This window comes from Hyperoodon ampullatus (assembly GCF_949752795.1).
Source record: "Hyperoodon ampullatus genome assembly, chromosome: 11".
Taxonomy (NCBI): Eukaryota; Metazoa; Chordata; class Mammalia; order Artiodactyla; family Ziphiidae; genus Hyperoodon; species Hyperoodon ampullatus.
In genome coordinates, this window is record NC_136924.1 from 25,629,900 (window position 1) to 25,651,374 (window position 21,475).

Sequence of the window (21,475 nt, forward strand, 5' to 3'; positions counted from 1 at the left end):
CACAAAGGGAATTTGGGGGGATGACCTAACTGTTCTCTATCTTAATTGTGGTGCTTGTTACACAACTGTTTAGGGTTGTAAAAAGCTCATATAACCGTCCACCAAAAAGGGTGAATTTTACTGTATGTAAATTATGACTTAAGAATAAATGAAAAAAATCCATTAGCAGATTATGTGCTTCAATGATAGATTTGGAAAAGGTGGTCAATGTCCCTATAAATAATTAAACTTACTTCTATGTAGACCTCAGGGGTGTCCATTTCCATAGTTTATACTCACTGGAAAGGAAAACAAACTAGGACACTAGAATCAGAAATGGGTGTTTTTAAACACGTGGTAAGTTATACAATTTCCTACCTTCAATCTCTAAATCTTTTCATTTGAATACTTTAGTGTGGTTGTAAGAAAATCAATGTTCTGGAAGTGTTTCTTCAGGTCCAAATAACCATTTAGCAAACCATTGGGCCAGATGTTGGTCTTAGAAAGACCAGTATGACTTGTTTTTCCTTTCTGTGCTGTCCTTGTTTGTTATTATTATTGTTGTTGTTATTGTTAGCAATCTAGACCCTGGGTGGAATGCCAAGAACATTGCACATATTATCTCAGTATATTTAATCTCCACAACTGTGAACTATTAATCTTCACCCTGTGAAGTGGTTATTTTCACCATTTTATGTATGAGGACACTGCAGCATAGATAGGTCACACAGGGCCATTGGGCTCAGAGATGACGATTCCCATTCAGCCCTGTCTGACTTTAAAGGCTTGTAATTGTGCTTCTCTGTATGGATAATTATTTTATATAATTATAAATATATATAATTATATATAAAATATATATTTATATATATAACTATTTAAAATGGCTCAAGTGTTTTATAAGCCATTCATTTAATTAATTAATTCAACATTCATTAAGTGCCTAGAATCATCTTCAAAGCTGGCAACGTTTTCTCTGTTTATTCACAAGAAAGTGAAGGTTTAGCTGGGACCGAAAGGGGCCTGCCTGCCTCTCGCTGTGGGCGGGCAGGGGCTGATGAGGCAGCCTCTGGGCTTCGGGCTTATTTCTCAAGAGGTGCCCCAATGCCTCCTTCTCTGAAATGAGCAGGCTGCTCCCTTTAGGGCCCATCGGGTGTCTGCCCATTGTGAATTTGCTGTCTCCTGGGGTTTTCCTCAGCCTTAACATCACATACGCTGCAGGGGATGTGAGGCTTTCTCTGCAGCGTGTTCCTCTTTCTGGCCAGGCCTCTCTACCAGTGGCTTGTGAGTCAGCAGGCTAAAGGGCAAAGTGAATGCTTACTGTTATGGACTGAATACCTATGCCCCCCAAATCCGTATGCTAATGCCCTGACGTCCAGTGTGATGACATTTGGAGGTGAGGCCTTTGGGACGTCATTAAGTTTAAACGCGATCATGAGGGTGGGGACCCCGTGATGGGACTCGAGCTCTTATGAGAGAAAGAGGGACCGGAGCTCTCTCTCTGACACTTGAGGACATAGAGAGAAGGCAACTGTCCACAAGCCAGGAATAGGGCCCGCAACAGGAAGTGGACCTGCTGGCACCTTGACCTTGGACTTCCCAGTCCTCAGAACTATGAGAAATACATGTCTGTTGTTATGATATTCTGTTATAGCAGCTTTAGTGGACTAAGTCCCTACTGTCCCCACGTTCCTGGAGGGGTAGGCCTTTGCTTTGACCTGAGGCATCAGGGTGACCCATGGGGTCCACGGAAAGGCAGACAGTGGTGCAAAGAAAAATAATAAACCCAAGGGATCATAAGCTACATAAAAAATGAGATGCACAGAAATGTCCTTACCAAACTGAGTAGGGAGAGAGTTATCAGCTCAATAATAGATGGAGAGGATTTGTTGAGCATTTACTATTTCTAAGCAGTTTGCATGCATGGTCTCATTCTGACAACAACCGTATAGAAAGCCACCATTCTCGTCCTCCTCCCTAGGTTATAGATAAGAAAATGGAGGCTCAGAGAGGTGAGGAACTTGCCCAAGATCACAGGGTTGGTAACCGTTGCAACTACCATCGTGATCAGGCCTGACTCAAGATTTTGAGTCCTTAACACTAAGCCAGGCTATACAAGATCAGTCCCTTAGAACATAAAACCAATCCAAGACACACCTCCTGAAGTAAAGAGGCCAGCCAGTGATCTGAGCACCACAAAAGACAGAAATGGTAAGTAGCATATTCTGAATGCCTACCATCTGCCAGGCGCATCCTAGGTTCTTTACAGGTACTAGTTCACTCAATCCTCAGCACCGCCTTTGGAGGTAGTCCTATCAGCATCACCATCTCCATTTTACACATGAGAAAATGGAGACTGAAAGATTGGTTTACCAGATAAAATATAGGATGCCAGTTAAATTTCAATTGCAGATAAACAATGAATAAATGTTTAGAATAAGCATGTCCCAAAGACTGTAAGCATTTTTGTTGCTTATCTGCAATTGATTTAACTGGGTATCCTTCATTGTTATTTGCTAAAGCTGGCAACTGGGCAGGGAGGGCAAGTAACTTGCAAGGTCCCAGAAGGAGAATGTGGTAAAGCTGAGAATGGAAGCCAGGCAATCTAATTTCAGGGTCTACAATCTTACTGTAAAACCACACTGCCCCTCAGGGCTAGACTGGAGCTAGGGGGAACTCAGGTGTCACGGAATCAACTCCAGACAGTGACAGGCACCCAGCTAATGGAAGCAAGTTTGCCAGGAGCAGGCTCGTGGGGGGGCGGGCTGCCTTCCCAGCAGTTGACTTGGCCACACAACCAGGTATCTGGGTAAGGAGACAGGGACAGGTTGGAGCTGGGGCTCTGCAGTGAGACGGCCCTACTCTGCTCTGCACTTATTAGCTGGCTCTCGTTGGCGAGCTGCAAAACCTCTCAAAGCCCCAGAGTCCTCACCTGGACTCTCAGGTGTGACTGTTTCTCCTCATCTGCTTTTGTGTCCCTCTCCCTCATCAGTGTGGGAGCTCCTTGGGGTTTAGGGACTGGGCTTGTCATATAGCTGATTATGTGCAGCAAGCAGTAGGGGCTCGAGAAATGCTCGATCTTTATGAGTTGGCCAAGCCTGGAAGGAACTTTAGAAAAAAGATAGCAGGAATGTGAGAGTATGGAGAGTCCTTCACTTGTTGTCCTAGATTGAATGCTTTAACAATTTATGAAAACCACTTGTTCAGTTTTAAAGTAAAAATTTTAAAGTCAAAGCGTACATTTCTTTCCTGCGTCTCAAATCATTTTCTATCACCTCAGGTCCCCATCAGGCAAAAAAGATGGTAACAACTGACATTCTCAGCAACCACACTTGAAAGAGCTCTTCCAGAATTTGTTCTAAGGGCACGTTTCTAAGGCCTGGTGGAGGGCTCAAGCGGCTGATAAGGCTGTTTTCAATAATTATCACACTTCCCTTTGGTCACTGCTACTCTGGGGGTCTCTTGCATCGTGACTTTGCTCACGCAGGAGGCTTACCCCTGACTAGCTGTCAGCAAATCATCAGCTGTTCTGTTCCTTTAAAGGCAGATAATGAACTTCCTGGCCAGGAAGAGGCCAGGACCTCCCTGTAACTTTATCTCCCAGGAAATCCAGAAGCGGCTACTAGTGTCACCACCTTTGTTTCAAAGCCTGGTGCACAGTGCCAGGCAGAGACTATGTCCTGGTTTTTAAAAATGGTAAATATTCCATTGATAGCTCTGGTTGGAATTGTCTGCCTGGGAAACTGTTGTGAAAATAGGCTCCTCACGTGAACTCAGCACTATTTGTCGCTCAGAGCCAAAAAAGATACGCCTCACAGAGTGGTTTCAAATCCATTGGGTCCATTTTTTGCAACCCAGGCAATGAACGGCAGGGAACATACAAGAGGAAAGAAAAAGAGGTCTGAAAATGCAAATAACATGATGCAAAAAAATAAATGTGCATAATTTGATGACACTGACCTCACAAAGCATCAAGACCATTTCCCTCTGAAATAATCAGATTGCTTTGGCCACAATCAAGTTTCTGTGTAACCCTCCGCCCACATTCTTTTTCCATTACTCTGAGTTTTTGCACAGATCTGTTACTGTTCACCGTGGGATAATAAAGAACTGGGATGTTCAAATTTTAAAAAAGTATTTCTGGGCTTCCCTGGTGGTGCAGTGGTTGAGAGTCCGTCTGCCGATGCAGGGGACACGGGTTCGTGCCCTGGTCCAGGAGGATCCCACATGCCGCGGAGCGGCTGGGCCCGTGAGCCATGGCCGCTGAGCCTGCGCGTCCGGAGCCTGTGCTCCGCAACGGGAGAGGCCACAACAGTGAGAGGCCCGCGTATCGGAAAAAAAAAAAAAAAAAAGTATTTCCTCTGAAACAGAATATTGGTTGTTCAAATGTGATTTAAGTGTCAAGGTTAAAAATATGTTTCTGTGCTAATAAACCACATATGAGACTCCCATATGCAGATCTGACAAAGCTGTACAAGTTTTAATGAGGGAAAAGCAAGTTAAACCTGAGTAGAAACACCTTCCTTACATCAGGAGGACATATTTTTTCCTCAGGTGAGAATCCATGCCTTATTCCTAATTTTAGAAGATAAGTAATTTTTTTCATTGTGCTTTTCTTTGTTTTCTAAGTTTTCAGAATTGATCGTCGAGTTTTCTGGTTTTGAATAAGGTACTATTAAAATAATTTAAAAAGTAACCCAGAGGTGTTAAGTGTGAATGTCTTTGTCAATGCATCAAAAAGGAACTGGATTCTGCCCTTGACTTGGAAAGAAGGCTATTCCAGAGCTTGTGCTTCCTCAAAAAGAAAGATGAACATACGTCAGCAGCTCCAAAATGGGCTTATCCTTGCAGAAATGTAAAGCGATAGCCAAGATCTCACTTGTCATCACCACAAAATGGGAGAAGTGAAATACATGGCAGAGTAGAGTATTTATCTCTTTCCTGAGCCAAAGGAAGGAAGTCTTTTGAGACATTTAGTATGTTTGGGAGATGAAGATAAAGGGAGGTGCCCTTTTGCCCCAATGAGAGGACAGCCTTGGTTTTCACATTTTGCTTCTCTGGCCTGGAGACCTTTCACAAGGAAAGGCCTGAACATTCAAGGAATCCTACAGACTCCTTTGACTGTAGGGGTTAGTAGTGCACAGTTTTTGCATAGCCCAGTGTGATGCATGAAACCCACTGAAGATCCTGAATCCCGTTGGCTGCGCCTATTTTTTCGAGTAATCCACTGTTTAAGAAGGGCTCAGGGAAAGGGAGTCACTTTATTCGCCTTTCATGATCAGAGGTCTGTTTTGATTGTGATTCGCTCATTCATTTATTCATAAAATGTCTACAGAGTGCCTTCTTTATGTTATAGACTCTGCTAAGTACTTTCGTCTATATTGAGGTTTTAAAATCCCTCCTAGAGGGCTTCCCTGGTGGCGCAGTGGTTGAGAGCCTGCCTGCTGATGCAGGGGATACAGGTTCATGCCCCGGTCCGGGAAGATCCCACATGCCGCGGAGCGGCTGGGCCCGTGAGCCATGGCCGCTGAGCCTTCGCGTCTGGAGCCTGTGCTCCGCAACGGAAGAGGCCACAACAGTGAGAGGCCCGCGTACCGCAAAAAAAAAAAATTCCTCCTAGAGTTTTGTCGAGTAGGACTTTTTACCCGCATTTGACAGCTAAGGAGACTTGGAGAAGCAGCAAGTCATTCCGTCATTCACTACGCTGGATGTGCTCACTTTCATTACTGCATCTTAGACAAAGCCTTTTCTTGTCTACGCTGTGTCTAATTAACTTAAGATCACATTAGTTTCCATGGGTTAGAAAGAGAAAAGCAAATAAAAAATTCAATTATATCCTGATGACTATATGAACTGGATGTGACCATGACCCTATTTGATGCTAAAAAATTTCGTAAACTCTGGGTTAATCGCTTGATTCTGATGTGACAAATGCTTTGAAACATGAAGTGCCAATGTGCTGGGGTGAAACAGAGCAGAGTGGTTAACACAGAAGGGCCAGGGTATCCTAAACCCCAAAACCTTGACCTTTCCAGGGTAAGGAGCATAATCCAGACATTGACAGGGAAGGCTGAAGGGACCTACCAATCGAAAGAGAAATTGGAATGCTCAACATCGCTAATCATCAGGGAAATGCAAATCAAAACCACAATGAGATGTCACCTCACACCTGCCAGAACGGCTATCACCAAAAAAAACACAGATAACAAATGTTGGCGAGGATGTGGTGAAAAGGAAACCTTTGTACACTGTTGGTGGGAATGTAAATTTGTGTAGCCACTGTGGAAAACTGTATGGAGGTTCCTCAAAAAAAATAAAAACAGAACTACCATATGATCCAGCAATTCCACTCCTGGGTATATGTCTGGGAAAAACAAAACCACTAATTCGAAAAAGACATGCACCCCAATATTCATAGCAGCATTATTTACAATTACCAAGATATGAAAGCAATCTAAGTATCCATCAACAGATGACTGCATAAAGAAGATGTGGTGTACATATATATATATATATATATATATATATATATACACACACAATGGAATGTGACTCAGCCATAAAAAAAGAATGAAATTTTGCCATTTGCAACAACATGGATGAAAACTTGGAGGGTATTATGCTCAGCGAAATAAGTCAGACAGAGAAAAACAAATACTGCAAGATATCACTTATATGTGGAGTCTAAAAAATACAACAAACTAGTGAATATAAGCAACCTCACAGATATAGAGAATAAACTAGTGGTTACCAGTGGGGGAGAAGAAAGGAGGGAGGGGCAATATTGGGGTAGGAGATTAAGAAGTACAAACTATTAGGTATAAAATAAGTTACAATGATATATTGTACAACACCGGGAACATAGCCAGTATTTTATAACTATAAGTGGAGTGTAACCTTTAAAAATTGTGAATCACTATATTGTATACCTGTAACATATAATATTGTACAGCAGCTATACCTCAATTTTAAAAAATGGGGGGCTTCCCGGGTGGCACAGTAGTTAAGAATCTGCCTGCCAGTGCAGGGGACACAGGTTTGAGCCCTGGTCCGGGAAGATCCCACATGCCACGGAGCAACTAAGCCCATGTGCCACAACTACTGAGCCTGTGCTCTAGAGCCCACGAGCCACAACTACTGAGCCCAAGCACCACATCTACTGAAGCCCACGCACTCTAGAGCCCGTGTTCCGCAACAAGAGAAGCCACCACAATGAGAAGCCTGCGCACCACAACGAAGAGTAGCCCCTGCTCGCAGCAACTAGAGAAAGCCCGCGCGCAGCAACGAAGACCCAACACAGCCAAAAATAATAAATAAATAAAAATAAATTTATATAAAAAATAATAAAAACAATTTAAAAATGGGAAAAAATAAAATACAAAATACAGAAAAAAAGAGAAATTAGAAATACATTGGAGACTCTACCTCTCTCTCTCTCTTTTTTTTTTTTTTTTTTTTTTAAAGACAAGTTCTGCTCCAGGCAGTGGGACAGAGTAGAAAGAGAGCAGGCTTTGGTGCCAGGAAGCCCTGAACTTGAACTTGCTTCACTTACCAGCCCGAAGGAGACAGAGAGCATCTTTAAATCATATTCCTCATAGGAAAAATGCGGATAAAAAAGTCTAACTTAAAGATTTGCTTTAAGAATTAAATCATTATATACTTGTCTATTATCTAATGTCAGCAATATGGAGTAAATGATGCTATTATTCATTTAATCATTAGTTTAAAAAACAGGAGGAAACATTATGCATATAATGTGGGCTCAACTATTTAGAAGCCATATGGAAAACAAAAAGACCAAGGAAATAAGCCAAACTACTTATAGTTTTCTATGTGCGGCAGAATACAGGTCACTATTTTTTCTTTCTTTATACCTTTCTAAACTTTACAAGCTGTGTACAATTTGCTTATGTTGTTTTAACAAGAAAAACAAAGCAAAAGAGAAGTAATCTCTCCCTTTAAGTATTTAGAGCCTTAAGGAGATGTTTTCATTACATCTTAGAAGAGGGAAAACAAATGGTAAATTCATGATTAAAACGCCTGATTTTTACTATCACTCCTGCCCCAAAAGGGATCTCACGTAATTTGCATGTCATATCAGGGACTTAGTCACTACTTAAGTGTTAACATCTTTAATCAGGATAGAAGTTCAATTTCAGCTGACAAATGCTATGCTTGACCAGAGGAGTCTAACTATACCATTGACTCAGGTCTGGCTAGTGGTTTTTCTTACAGTGGAACTTAACCATTACAGAGTTTGATATTACATCCTAAGACAAAGTTTTAGAAGAGTTAATGATTATCTTGGTTGCTAAACAATAACTACAGTCTTTGAGGTATTGTAATCAAATATCTTCTTAAAGAAAATTGTATTGAGGTTATAGTAGCCCAGCAGTCTTACTTCCTCTCTATGGTCAATAATCTTTTTTATAGAAATGGATATCCTTTCAATTGTCCCCTTTTCTGACTTGTAAAGGAATTGTCTTAAAGAGAGATCTCTAAATGGAGGAAAGCAGATATCGATATAAAAGCTGACAGGGCTAGAAAGATTTTCTACATATAGACGGAAATGGAAATTTCTAGAAAAAGACGCTAACATTCTCTTTTATCAGGCTTCCTTCCTCTTGATTTTCTGTAAAACGAGACATTGAGAACCAAATACCATCAAAGGAAACTGTTGTGCCACTTACCCATGCAGTCTGGGCCCCAGTAGCCTGGACAGCACTGAGGCTGGAGATAGTCCTTCCTACAGATATGGCGGCATCCAGGGAGAGACAGCGAGTATGTTCTGACCTCAAAGGTGTACCTTGGAGGGTAAAGAGAGGACATTAACCCATAATTAGGGCAGCGCAGTGAACTCTGGGCAGCAAGATTTCCATAGATTTTTATTTAGGTCTTTATACTTGCCTATATTTTAAAATACGTAGATTGAGCACATTTTGCTTCCTAGATAAAATAAAGCATAATCATGATTCATCCTTAATTGTAAGAAACATGAAAAAATCAGGGAAGGATAAAAATAAGGGTGAAATATCTAAAATGTTAGAAGTGAAGTTAGTAGATGAAAGAAATGATGCTAGGTACTAGACACATGCTAGAGGTGGGCTTCAGACTTGTCACTGAGTGTCCTAGCAGCCAATGCAGGAAGGGAAAGATCAGGAGTTTTGTGATGCACAGTACCTGGGGATTTAAAATAAACTGACCATTCAGGATTTGCACATTTTTTGCATATACCTTAGATAGAAAATTTCTGTGAGAGGTGTTGTAATGTAGTGAGCAATATTTGCCACGGTTTTCTTGATATAATCGTGAGTTCCTTAGAACAGTTTTTGTACCAGCTGAGGAATAGTTCTGGAATAGCTAGTCTACAGAAGTTAAATGCTTGTCTATTTACAGGGATCTCTGTATGGATGACTTATTCTAGGACTTGACTTCAGTGTATCTAGAGCCATGAATATCATTTCTTACTACTGGGCTGTTAAGAATAGTGCGACGGTGAGTTCAAGGCTGTACTCCTAAACCAGTCCCTGGAATGTAGCTGATTCACCAAAGATTTACTGGCTTTATGGGCAGTCGAGTTGGAGATAGAGTTGATGATTTCTTTGAAAGGTTGAGCATATTGGCAGGGACATCTCTTCACAAACAAGGGGACGGGGGAGCCCAAAAGAGAACCAAAATGTCTCCTCAAGAACCAGTCTTGGCATAGAAAACAAACTTATGGTTACCAAAGGGGAAAGTGGGAGGGGGGAGATAAATTAGGAGCTTGGGATTAACAGATACACACGACTATATATAAAATAGATAAATAATAAGGACCTACTGTATAGCACAGGGAACTATATTCAGTATCTTGTAATAAACTATAAGGGAAAAGACTATGAAAAATAATATATATGTATATTTATAATTGAATCACTTTGCTGTACCCCTGGAACTAACACAACATTGGAATTCAACTACAATTAAAGAAATTTATATTAAAAAACCAGTCTTGGGTTTGTTTCAGCATAGCTGAAGTACAGATCAAAGTTCTCAATTCTAAAACAGACAGCCTGAATGCAATAATCTTATCTGCTGTGTGTTTGGGAAGTGGGGGGAAAGTGGGGCGGGATACATAACCAAGTATGCACCTCGGTCATGAAAAAAAAATCAGTATAAAAAGTTCTCAGTAAAGTCCGCATATAATTTTAACCTTGAACCCCAAAGCTTTCTGATGTACTTTCTCAGGTAACCTGGTCACACATGTGTGCCCACTTTGGTAGCTAAGTGGTTAACTGCTGTATATGCTTGCTAATTCCAGGCCAGGTAATGTTGGGAAACTTCTGTTAAAAATGATGACTTGGGGTTTTAGGATATAGTACAGTTGCATTAAGCAAACGTGAGTTTAAAACAGTGTGATATAACAGTGTTAATGGTTTCATTTTATACAAAATTCTTCTAATTCTTCACCCCTGAATTAAAAACAAACTCATTGAGTACCGTCTCATTTTTGAATTAGTAGACTGAGTAAATTAAAATTTGTGTTTGCATTTGAGCTGCTTGGCTGCATCCAGGAGCTGGTGGGCAGAACTGCTTGTCATCCTTTGCAAGGATTAACCTTGATTATGAGAGTTGTGAATCCTAAGAGGGCTTCAAGAATGCTACACTCACATACAATGCAAGAAAGCTGTAACTCCTTTGTCTCCCTTCTTTGGGTTCTAATTAGTATCAGGGTGCATAGCTAGTTTGTAAGATGACTATCAGACCCAAGGCTTTTAACATGTTCTGACTAGAACCTTTTCCAAAGGAAACAAACCCCAGATTTTCAAAATAAAGAAGGGCAAGATGAAGGCAAAATATTTTTGTGCAATTTCATATGAAAACATGAATTGTAATATATGTTTTAGACTCAAGGTCATAGTTGTAAGTTACTGAAGTTTGGGTTCAATGTAACCTTAGAGTAAGAGAAAATCATGGAAATGCTTTGTAGTTTTTGAATTGGGAAGTTTCAATTTGGATTCACAATCCTTTGAGTTCCAAGACTCCAGCACACACATTTTCTCATAATGAGTACCTGCAATCTCGGATCCCTATGGTGCCATTGGTAATTTTGGTGTAACCATCTGGGCATTTCATTCCAAAGTTGAGTGAGCAGGATCGGCACTCAGTCCTAATTGTAAGGAGAGACTTCTTATCACATCTTTTTGCCTGTGAAAACATTAAAAAAAAAATCAAGTCCCATTAGCAGAGCCTGGGTTGGCCAATCTTCTCCATTAGCTTCATGTAAATGAAACGGCAGGGATGGCAATGAGGTTGATCGGTAATGACTGGTGGGTCTTTCCGTCTTATCTGCAAGGAGTGTTGGAATCAACAAGCAATGTCTACCTCGGCTGTGGGCAAGGGAAGGTGCTGCTCATACCACCCATTTGCCATCACTGATCTCAAGCCTGGAGTCTAGCAAAGTAGAGCAATGTCACTATTTACACATATTCAAGTGGGAAACCTGAAGGATACTGCAGGGTACACTTTTCAAATGGGAAATTGTAAGCAGATTATTCAAGTTCAATTGATCATAGATCAATAGGTCTCAAGAATATTCTTTCAGCATTGATTCCACAGGAATAGTCTAGTTTGGGTGCTAAACGCTGTGAAGCATACAGTTCCTGCTCCAAAGATGTTTGCAATCTTTTGATGATAATCCAGCTAGAACGTGGGCTCTGTAAGAGCAGAGATTTTTTCCTGTCTTGTTCTCTGCTGTACCTTAAGCACCTAGAGCGGTGTCTAGCACATAGTAGTGCTTAGTAAATATTTGACTTTTTAAAATAGATCTTTATTGGAGTTAATTGCTTCACAATACTGTGTTAGTTTCTGTTGTACAACAAAGTGAGTCAGCCATATGCATACATATATCCCCACATCCCCTCCCTCTTGCGTCTCCCTCCCACCCTCCCTATCCCACTCCTCTAGGTGGTCACAAAGCACTGAGCTGATCTCCCTGTGCTATGCTGCTGCTTCCCACTAGCTAACTACTTTACATTCAGTAGTGTATATATGTTGATGCTACTCTCACTTCGCCCCAGTTTCCCCCTCCCACCCCGTGTCCTCAAGTCCATTCTCTGTCTACATCTTTATTCCTGCCCTGCAGCTAGGTTCATCAGTGCCATTTTTTTTTTTAGATTCCATATATATGCATTAGCATGTGGTATTTGTTTTTCTCTTTCTGACTTATTTCACTCTGTATGACAGACTCTAGGTCCACCCACCTCATTACAAATAGCTCAATTTCGTTTCTTTTTATGGCTGAGTAATACTCCATTGTATATATGTGCCACATCTTCTTTGTCCATTCATCTGTCAATGGACATTTGAATGAATGACTTGTGGGAAATCACAGACACACTAGAAATAATCACTTGGCAACATCAGGTGGCAGAGAATTCACTGTTAAAATGAATGACACAGATACACTTTGGCCTTGTCTTCAGGATCCCTTGTCCACGACTCTGGTGCTGATCCCTTCATGGATATAATCCTCTTTCTCAAGTTTCCTTCATCTCCCCATCAAGCTTAAGAAGCAGCAGCTTTGTATGATGAGGAGACACTGAACTTGAGGCTCAGAAGATCTAAGTTTAGAATCAACCTTTGTATCTTGCTAAGCATACAGTCTTGAATGAATTCCTTATTTTTTGCCATCATCTGTAAAGGGGGGATATTAATAACCACCCTGCAGGTTATTGAGACCTGAGTGATATAACACGCGCAAATCACCTAGTCCAGTATCTAGAATATCATAGGCCATAAATGCGTGTTCCTGTGACATTTCTGTTCTTACCTGGGTTTGGCTTGTTGCCTCTCCTCATCGGAGTGTTCTTTCCCCTCCCCTTGGCTATCCACACCTCAACACCCTGTGTAACACCACGTCCACAAAACCACACTCATTTCTCTTCCTTTTCTCGACTTCTCCCTATGGCTGGACAGTGGAGCACATTCTGTTGTCTTTCTCTCCACTTAAAAACCCCTTGCTGGAGAGGACCACTTCTCCTATTTCTTTGTCATCCCACAGCTTATCCCCTGGGCCCAGCATTAGGTTACGGGTGGTGGGAAAATAACTACTTCTAAGTTCATTGAAATATGTAAAGGCTGCATAAGAAGAAAGCTTACATTTACAGGGCAATATATGGTTATGCACACTTCCAAAGGCATCATCTTATTTGATCTTGACCACCTTAAAGACAAGTAGGGGAGGTATCATCATCCTCATTTTAGTGGGGAGAAAACTGAGGTGGGGGTAGGTCCAGTGACTTGCCCAAGGTCACACTGTCAGTTAGTGGCCTTATAATTCCTTGATCAGTCATTGCTCTTCCCCATAATGTATAGTGGTGTATAGAAAACAAAATCTGTTTTTACGGGCAGCTTTCATTTGGTGATCATTATGAACCAAAACAGCACTAGAATGTTCTTTGTGAAATAATAAAAGCCACTCTTAGATATTGTTTGAATTAATTCCCATTAATGGTTAGGGCATATCTACACTTCTTTTAAGCAGGATTTTCTTTACATTAGGGTTTCCCATTTGGATAAGTTTATGGGGTGACAGTACTTTCTCTTTTCTTAGTAAGCCAGAATACTCTCTCTTCAAGGAACCCCTTGATCTTCAAATTGTCCTTTTCAAATGGAAAGACTCATTCTCTCTCTCAGTAGAGTCCCATCTAAAAAGTAAACTCAGCTTTAAAGTCAGTCAAGGCCTGACTTGTGTACTAAAGCAAGCACTCAACAATGATGATGATGGTGGTGATGTGGATGACAATTACTGCTGTCTGTGGAGCAATGATGGGGAGAAACTGAAGCTTAGAGGGACAAAGAAACATGCTCAGGGTTCAACAGCTAGTAAGCCATGGGGCAGTGACTGGTCCTCAAATAGTTGATAAACAAAGAAAAGCCCCAGTTCAAACTTGCCCCTATCTAACCTCATAGCTGGAGCACTTAACCCTTATGCCATCTTCCAATGTTTCAGTGAAAAACCTTATCAGAGTATAGCCAACTGCAGTAAAATTGGTGTTGATAAAAATGTGTCTGGCACAAAACAGATTCACAGACATAGGGAACAGAATTGTGGTTGCCAAGGGGGTGGGGGGATAGGGGAGGGATGGATTGGGAGTTTGGGATTGGAAGATGCAAACTATTCTATAGAGAATGGATAAATCACAAGGTCCTATTGTATGGCACAGAGACCTATACCCAGTATCTTGTGATAAACCATAACGGAAAGGAATATGAAAAAAGAGTGTATACATACGTAAAAATAATTGCCTGGCACAGATGCAGAATCATGTTTATTACTAATAGAGCAGAAATCCTATCTCGTGAAATACATTTTAAATAAATCACTCAGATTGCCTCTCCCATACCTCCCCTTTATTTATTTTTATTTTTGGCTGCGCAGCATGCAGGATCTTAGTTCCCCACCCAGGGACTGAACCCACACCCCCTGCTGTGGAAGCATGGAGCCCTAACCACTGGACTGCCAGGGAAGTCCCTCACATACCCTCCTTTAACCTGGACTTGCTGCAGAACTGGTATTGAACCTGCTCTAGGAGGACAACTCACGTGAGCCTGCTGGTCAGGCAGGAGTGCTGGTGTCCTTCACAAGGACTATCCATTCGACTGCCCTGGGTACTTCTACTCAACTCGTGGTAGGTAGATGGATGGATTCCTGGCACATTTGGTGACACTGTGTTTCTCAGTCAGTTATCACCCAACCTGGAATTCCCCAGAACTCCTCTCTACTCAGCTATCTACAGCCATTGTTATTTTCTACATTCAGAATGATGCAATGGGAGGTATTCATTAAAGCAAACCGGCCAAAAGGATAGCAAAATCCACAGTGGATAGAGGGATGTTAGCACTTAAATCAGAGATCCCAACAATGGCGTTTTAACACAGGAATAGAACTGGGTTAGCACCCCTTCAGACGGATCCCCATTAGCACCCTATTCTCCACAAGCTTTCTATTTTGTGAAGTCCAGATAGTACCATTTACCTATGACAACGTAGGAAAGCAAAAAAGTTTATGTACACAATCGTGAACGTAAACACATTTTTAAAAAAACGCAAGTTTCATCTTACCTGCTCTGCAGTTTCAGGCAGGGAACAGAGATTTTGTGCCGCCAATCCAAGAAAAAGAAGTATTAAAATTTGTAGCATGGTGAGGAAATATTTGCTTCTTCTCCTCGTCAGGCACCTGTCAGGACTATTTAGCTACATTAACTTAGTCTGATGAACGCCCAGTGAATTCTTTCTCATTTCAGTGTTTGCTTTTAAATCTTTTCCTCTCCTTTTCCTGGATTGAAACAGATGATCTGTGAGAACTGCCTCTAGACAGGAAAAATGGCCAATCTAGGGGTCGTGGTGAAATCGGCCACTCTCAACTGTATACACGTCTGGCTCAATGACAGGATATCCTCAAGGCGCCGAGGCAGAGACATGGTCCGGAATTTTTGTGCCTTATGAAACTCCCAAGAAAAAGCTCCTGCGTCCTACTGCCCTGCCCATCCGCCTCTGGTCCTGCCTACTTCTGGCCCCAGGCCCTGCCAACATTTACGCAGCCACACCATGGAAAACTGCAGGCCTCTCCCCCTGAATGCAAAGGTCTGAGCTTGCCATCAGGCAGTTTAAGCAGGGATGCCCATAAATGGGCACAGTTCCAGGCATGGAGGGGATGTTGCAGAAGGCCAGGTCCTTGACTTGGATGAGGATGGTGGCAAACTCTACCACGAAGAAATGTCTCTTTGCCGATGCCATTGGTTGGGTTTTTGACCCATCCTCTCCCTTATTCCAGGTCACTTCAGTAGCAAATAACTGAATCTGTAGGTCTTATCTTACCCTTTGTGGCCCAGATCTAATGGCATCTCTTCCAGGAAGGCTTCCTGTCCCACTCCTCCAATATCATCTTGGAGACCTTCCCAGCATTTAGCGCATCATTCTACGAAAGCCCAGTCATATCCATCATAATTCTCTGGTCTGTATGTCTGTCTCCTGTGCCCAGTTGTGAATTCCTTGCAGAGAGGGACTAGCCTTCATCTTCTGTGTCCCCAGCAGCTTAGAGCAGAGACCTGCATTTGAAAGTAAGAAAAATAACAATAGCCAACATTTGTTGAAAACTTACTATGTGCTTCTCACTGTGTTAGACTTCTCCATGGATTAACCTATTTAATCCCCATAATTCTTGGTGAAATAGGATTGTTCTCTCCATTTTATAGATGTGGCAACTGAGGCAGAGAGGTTAGGCAACAAATTTTCCAAGGTCACACAGCTAGTAGGTAAGGATCCAGTTTTCAAACTGGGTGACTCTAGATCCAGTACTGTTAACCGCTACCCTCTACTGCTTAAAACAATAGCTAATGAATAAGTAGCAGGTGGTGCTCCGGTCTCATTGACATGATAGAAAACTGTCAGGCCGAGTAACACAAAGGATAACATCTGTGCTAATCAACAAGACAGGCTTATAAGGGTACATCTCATGACACTGAGTTGATTGGGAGGCTGGCAGTTAGAGACTAGTTTTGGTTAAATAATCCTTACTCTGCAAAATCTTTCTCTCTGGAGTTTTGAAATAACATTACATTATATTGATCAATAATCCAAGAAAATTCTGGTACAGATAAGCCCTTCAGAGGCTAACCCAGGGGTCTGAATGAGAAGACGCCAGATGAGGAAGTCCTTACAATCCCTTGGTTCAGTGGATTTCAACCTCATTTAGAATTTTGGAGACGCTTAAATTTTTTTTTTTCCAATGTCTACCCTACTCCAGAACAATCAAATCAGTACGTCTGGGGGTGGGGCACAGAAACTGTATTTTTCAAAGCTTTCTAGGTGATTCCACTTGCATGGATGACTGCTGCTTAAGGAAAAATTAAATTTCATTGTGTGAAGTCAATGAGATTGAGGTTAATCTGTTATAGCAGCTGTGTTACCTTAACTAATACATGCAGGAAAGAAACTGGAGGCTTTTTTCTGATTGTTTTCTCTCTGAAGAACACAGATAAGTGTCTGGGTCTTGGAATGGGTTAGATTCCTGGAGGGGGGAGAATGAACCATACTTGCATTTCCTAAATAATTGTGGAAGATGCTACAGGGGGTGCTGGGGAAGAATTCTGTCAGATAATTTGGAAAACCCTGCTTCTGCCGTCCCTTTCTTAGGGATTGACCATGCTCATTAGCTCATTAAAGGTTCTGAGACATCCCTCAGTAAAACATAAGGTAACAAAACCAAACAAAAACAGTTCAACTTTGCTTAAAGCAGTATTTTCCAGAACTTTTAGACCAAGAGATGTTTTCTCTTTGCAAACTAACCTTAGCACCTCCAGATCTATGTTCTATTGCTCTTGCCTAGGGAAATACTATCCTAGATTTTAGCAGGTTGAATGTTCCATTTTTAAATTACGAGGATGTAGAAGTTAGCTTGCCAGTGGCCATGGGGATTCCGCAGTTCAGGACCTGTTCATACACTTTATCTATTAGTTGCATTAGAAACATTTCTAAATATGTGGACTTGTTTAGAAATTGAATAGTTTTATTTCTGTGAGGCTCATTTGATTGCTATGAACAGAGGTTCTTCAAGTTATTTCAAATCCCTACCACTGGGCTTCCCTGGTGGCGCAGTGGTTGAGAGTCTGCCTGCCGATGCAGGGGACACGGGTTCGTGCCCCGGTCTGGGAAGATCCCACATGCCGCGGAGCAGCTGGGCCCATGAGCCATGGCCGCTGAGCCTGTGCATCCGGAGCCTGTGCTCCGCAACGGGAGAGGCCACAACAGTGAGAGGCCTGCATACCACACACACACACAAAAAAAACCCAGCCTGACCTTGTGTCCTCATGCACTGAAGTTCTTTCCATGGATGAGAGCTGACAGGGTCAGTTTCACTCCTGGTCGAAGGGTCTGAGTATAACCCAGTCCAATCAGGCTGGCATTATTTACTTTAGCAGATAGAGAAGTTCTACAATCCAGCTTGTACTTGGCAGCGATGCCGAAACGTGTGCTGTTCCTGCCTGCCGTCCACATGAGGTTTATTGATGTTTCAATCGTCTTGTTCACCTGCTGGTAGATCCACCCTCCAAATTCAATGCCATCCTTCATGTGAGTATGCAGCGGGTAGTCTGCGGCCTTGTAACCCAGGGTGAAAGTATTCTGTGACAGTATCGATTTGGCTGTGTCTAAACTCATCTGATAGCCAGCAAGCCAACCTTCAAAGGCCAACACAGCCCAGCCATAGATGGTTTGTCCAGAAAAATCTATATCAACATTATTGCCAAGACCGAAACAATCCTGTTTATAGGAGGCCTTCAATTTCCCACTCTTCCTTCCTGTGTTCAGGACAAATAGGGTATCAAGAATCAGTTTCAACCCTTGAGTTGAACTTATGTGTTGAGTTGAATGAACTTGACTTGAGTTTCAACTTATTCTCCAAAGAGATTTCTGTCCCAAGAGTATTGTCTGTGTTCTACTTTTGGGTGAAGGTCAGTCCATAGTTACACATCTTGTATTTGGTTTCTAGGTTGCCTGATGCTTTCCCTGTAACAGTGTAAGCATGACCAGAAGTAGAAAATTCCACTCCACTACATAATTTGGTTCTCAGAGCTATTTTGACCACGCTAAACCCATATCCTTTGCTGAAGACATCCTTGGCAGACTTTCCTAGGTCACAGTAAGTCGGTGTGTTACACATATCTCTGACGGGATGGCCCGTTCGCTCCGCCAGGGCCCCGCTGAAGCCAGACAAGGATTTTAAATCAACAGTACTACACAGGCAGTTTGTTGTCTCCAATATCCCCTATTAAGCTGCTGGCAGTTACTTAAGACCTGGGAATGGCTTTTCCCTGCCCAGGGCTGTCCTCCTGCTCCCTCATTGCTTCCTCCTTATGTCCCCCTCGACTAGTACTCACCTCCTTTGCCCCCGCGATCTGTCCTCAGCCGTGACAACATGAGAGGTGATAGTTTCCTCTTGGGTGAGAGGATTAATTTCCTGATTGGAATGTGGAAACTTTTCCCATATTGGAAAAGGCAAAAGAGGGGCTGGGACACTTCCTGGGTAATACTGTTGTGCATCCCCTACGGCTATAGCATTCTGAGTTGTTAGTAGTCCTTTCTCTACATCACGCCAGTTACCGAGACATTAGCCCTTGGTCACTTTGACTTATAAAGCATTTCACGTGTGCCCTGACCAGCATTCCAAGGAGGGAGAATCATCATCCTCACCATCACCAACATTACCGTCCTCCTCACCACCATCACAAACACACACATACCTTTCACATATGCCAGACGCTCTAAACTTTTAACTCAATCTTCACCACAAGCCTAGGACAGAGGTATTATCATATACTATCCCCACTTTGCAGATGAGACTGAGGCAGACAGAGGTTTACTCACTTGTCCAAGGTCACAAGGCTAGTAGTGGAGCGGAGACTTGAACCCAGGCAGTGTGAAGCCATTGGTTGATGCTGAAGCATTATCTACAGGACCTGCTTTGGATCTTGAATCTTGAACAAGATATTTCTGGACCTTGTGAGATGGCCAACGGGTCAAAGCTTATGCTTCTGAAGTAGAACAAACCTGTTTACTGGGGAATCAACTGTATCTTTTGCTTTGCAGGGGAATAAAAAAGGCCAGAAATTGATATATAAGGTGAGTTTTCTGGTCAAGATTTATTTTTCATTCTCCCTGCAATTTTTGCTAGACTAAGGAAGAAAAAGAGCTCGGAACAGCAGCTACCTGTTGGTCTCTCTTGAGCAGCTATCTAGAAAATTGAAAAAGTTGCTTCACGTAGGTTCAACAAATCCAAGAACTCCTAGAATTTTTCCAAGTGAAGATGGTGCTTTGGGAAGTAAAAACTTAGAAAAGGGAAAACAATACTACATCCCTGAAAACTTTCAGCATGAGAAATCGTTACCGAACCATGTTCGTCTTGCTCGCTGCACAGCAAGCCAAAACGCTAACGCTGAGGTTTGCAGCAAAGAGAGGGCTTATTCGCAAGGCAACCAAACGAGGAAACTGGAGAACAAACTTCAAATCCACCTCCGCGAAGGCAAGCGGCTCCGGGGTATCTACGGGACAACTAATAAAGAAGCAGGACTGTTTGAGGCGTGGGGAGCGTGGGGAAAGTGATTGGAAAAGGGGTGGTAATTGACATTCTGCGCAGGTGTAACTAGGCTACAGGCCTCCGGAGGTTCGAAAGGTCACTGGGCGGACACTCGCGCATGCCCAGTTGGAGGGTCGGTGGTCCTAACAGGTCTTTACCAGCTCGGCTCGAACTAGACGCAGCTGACTTCAAGCTCCTGAAGACGACTCAGGTAAACATCTTATCGTTTACGCCATATGCAGCTTGGAGGACATGTGAGTCTTTTGCAGCAACAATTAAAACGACCTTGATTAGTGAAAACGCTGAGGTTTGCAGCAAAGAGAGGGCTTATTCACAAGGCAACCAAACGAGGAAACTTCAAATCCACCTCTGCGAAGGCAAGCGGCTCCGGGGTATCTACGGGACAACTAATAAAGAAGCAAGACTGTTTGAGGCGCGGGGAGCGTGGGGAAAGTGATTGGAAAAGGGGTGGTAATTGACATTCTGCGCAGGTGTAACTAGGCTACAGGCCTCCGCAGGTTCGAAAGGTCACTGGGCGGACACTCGCGCATGCCCAGTTGGAGGGTCGGTGGTCCTAACAGGTCTTTACCAGCTCGGCTCGAACTAGACGCAGCTGACTTCAAGCTCCTGAAGACGACTCAGGTAAACATCTTATCGTTTACGCTATATGCAGCTTGGAGGACATGTGAGTCTTTTGCGGCAACAATTAAAACGACCTTGATTAGTGAAGGCAGATTACAGGTGAAATGGATTTAACTAATGATTACCCACGGTTTCAAAATCAGAGAGAACTATCTGGAAATGTGGTCCTTGATAAAATTTAAATTCAGGCCAAGGTGGAACAAACAGAACTAACAAAACAGACTTTCAGAATCTCAATTCATAATTTCAGGTAGCATTAAAGGTAGTCTCCCAGGAGAAGAGATGTATTTTTCTGCCCTAGCGTGTGGATTTTATGCTGAGTAGGCATTTTCGGTGGAATCCAGTTTTATTATAGGAATAGCTTGCTGTTGATTCTCCTGGATATTCTTTTTGTGTACTAATTGGGTAGAATTCTTGGCACCTGAAACATCTTGGCCAGAGCACAATATAGTTTCTTCTCTCCTTCATATCTTATGTCAACATTGAAACAATTTGATAGCTGTTTATATTCCAGATATAGAAATTACTAAAAAGAAACCCACATTCTTCTTCTTTTTTTTTTTTTTTTAAAGCTCTTTCTTGTACCCATCTGCTGAGCAATGTTGAATTCTTTTCTTTGCCCTTCTCCTTTCTCTGCTTTGGGTAAAAATAGCTTCCACTTTTCTAAATCAAAGGACTTAACAAGCTAAACTGAGAGTAGCCTACAGTTTAATATCATGGTTTGAAATAACCTCTTTA

The 21,475-nt window shown here is 42.3% G+C and overlaps 1 pseudogene across 1 annotated transcript; it reads right to left on the reverse strand.

The window, feature by feature from the left end:
- Window positions 1–2,634: 2,634 nt before the first annotated feature.
- On the reverse strand, window positions 2,635–18,682 carry LOC307060363 (non-selective voltage-gated ion channel VDAC3-like; annotated as a pseudogene). Its single transcript has 3 exons — window positions 17,811–18,682; window positions 8,670–8,785; window positions 2,635–2,784 (listed from the first exon to the last, which is right to left on the reverse strand). The product of its transcript is annotated as a non-selective voltage-gated ion channel VDAC3-like (transcript).
- Window positions 18,683–21,475: the final 2,793 nt, after the last annotated feature.